Consider the following 2,597-nt stretch of genomic DNA (forward strand, 5'->3'; position numbering starts at 1 on the left):
CCACTGTTGGATATATATCTGAAGGAAATGAAATCAGTATCTTGAACGGATATCTATATTCCTGTGATAAATGCAGCATTATTTACAAGAGCCAACACCTGGAAACAATCTAAATGTGCACTGACAGTTGAACAGATAAAGAAAATATGGTGTGTGTATATATACACACATATATATGTATATATAAATATGTATATATATAAAATGGAATATTATTCAGTCATAAAAAAAGGATATATTGCCATTTGTGGCAACATGGGTGGACCTTGAAAGCATTGTGCTAAATAAAATAAGTTAGATAAAGACAAGTACCATATGATCTCATTTGTATGTGGAATCTGAAAAAACCTGAACTTTCAGAAACAGAGAACAGATTGGTTGACAGAGGCATACAAACTTCCAATTATAAGATAAATAAGTTCTGGGATGTAATATACAGCATGGTGACTGTAGCTAATAATACTGTTATGTATATTTGTAAGTGACTGAGTAGATCTTTTGAGTTCATATCACATAAAAAAATTTTCACTATGTGAGGCAATGGATGTTAACCAAACCTAATGTGATCATTTTGAGATATATATATGTGTAATATATATACATACATATACACACACCACACATACACACACATATATACACATATATATACACAGACACACACATATAAATATATAGTCATTATATTGTACACCTTAAACTAATACAGTGTTATATGTCAATTATATCTCAATAAAACTGGAAAAAGAATTATATACTTGTACTATAGTCAACCAAAGTAAATTTTACATAATAGGGAGACTCTGATATTGATTTCTATATCATTAGAGAACTGTAAAATTTTAGCTAGGTGTGACCAAGACAATTAGTTTTGCTCTCTAGGCCTGAATTATCTTGACATGAACTACAATTTTAGTAGTTCTCATCTGAGTGTACACTGAACTTCTTGGAAAAGATTATCTCATTTTGAGGTAATAATAGGAAACATTTATATAGCATTCACCATGGAACCAGCATATTTCAAGTGTATTAAGGTGTTAGTTAACTGCTTTATGCTCACATCAATGCTCTTGGATGGCTGTTATTAATATTTCTGTTTAGCAAGGGTAGGAAATTATTTTCACATTCTATAAGGGACAGGGTAGAACTTATGAAATTAACTGCCAACTATAGGGTTCTTCATAGAAATGTGGCTGTGTGTTATTGGAGTCCATATTACTGTATTAATACTATTATTTTTAACACTTTCTTATTTTCAAACACTGCTTTCATAGCAAATGTTTTACATTTGCGCAATATTAATGACTTTATTATACACAGAAGCCTGTGATAGGCTGATTAGACAATAAGACTGCAAACAACCAGTGGTACTTTTCTGACATCAGAAGAACTACATAAAACTGAAACATCAAAAGTACACAAAAAATCTCAAACATCAAAGTACATTAAAAAATATAATCAGGAAAAAATATAATTAATGCACAGGTTTTAAACAACAGTTACATTCAAAAGAAAGCTTTTTTTCTTCCAAAATGTTCAAAATAATGCTGCCTGTCTGCTTCATATACCATTTCAAAGAATGACCAACTTCTGCTTGCCACTATCTCATTGGGGCCTGACCTCAGCTTTCAATGTTCTTCAACATTTTGGCCTCTGAGTATTCTGCCCCAGCTGCTATGATGGAAAGGAATTCTAACATGTTTCCTGTGATTACAAGAATATCTTCTGGATTGAGATCCAAGAGGAAAACCAATTCTCAGACTACCTGCCCCTTTGCCCCCCAGGCCAATAGGCATCAGTGCTCCTTAGTTGTGCCCTTGATACAGTTTTGAACTTAGAACTTTTGACTTACCTAATGAAACGAATATGAACACAGATTTCTAAAATACCAAATGTTAATAAGAACCATCAAATACCTAATAATGGTTTCTTTGTTTGATCAAAGATCTCCACAGGAAGCAGATTGGCAATTCGGTAGGTGGCACTTTTTCCACTGAGCCAGAACTAAAGCAAAACCCCAGGAATTCAACCCATCCAGGGAATAGCTATCTTTCCACTGAGAAATGGGACAAAGGAAGTATTTATTTATGGTATTAAAAATATATTTTTTGAAGTGCTCAGGTGTGCTAGTTAAAATCCAGTTTGGATAATTACATTCTTTTCACAGAAATTCCACCTATAATTATAACTGCCAACTCCAATTTTACCAACAGTCTGAATTCTAAATAGTCTCTTTTTGACACATATTGTTTTTGAGTTCCATTTTCCAAAGACTAGCCAATTCCCTCCCCTCCCCCCCATAGCTAACTGAGATGAAATAGCACAGGAAATTATTTTGGGGTATAATTAAGTGATTTGAAATGAATGGCACTATATTAAAGTGATGTAGTTCTTATTAAAACACAATCTGATTATGTAAACTCTCGTAGATTTTGGAATTTTTCTGATGAATACCTCTTGGCTTTTTCATTTGTGATATTCTGCAAACCTTGAACTTGATGTATTATGGTTTTTTTGCTCCAAAAAAAGTTATGTTTTCCTCCAAAAAATAGTATGTGAGTCTATCACTTGCCTGATGAAAATGTATTCATGCTATT

The sequence above is a fragment of the Mustela lutreola genome, chromosome 7, assembly GCF_030435805.1.
Source record: "Mustela lutreola isolate mMusLut2 chromosome 7, mMusLut2.pri, whole genome shotgun sequence".
Classification (NCBI taxonomy): domain Eukaryota; kingdom Metazoa; phylum Chordata; class Mammalia; order Carnivora; family Mustelidae; genus Mustela; species Mustela lutreola.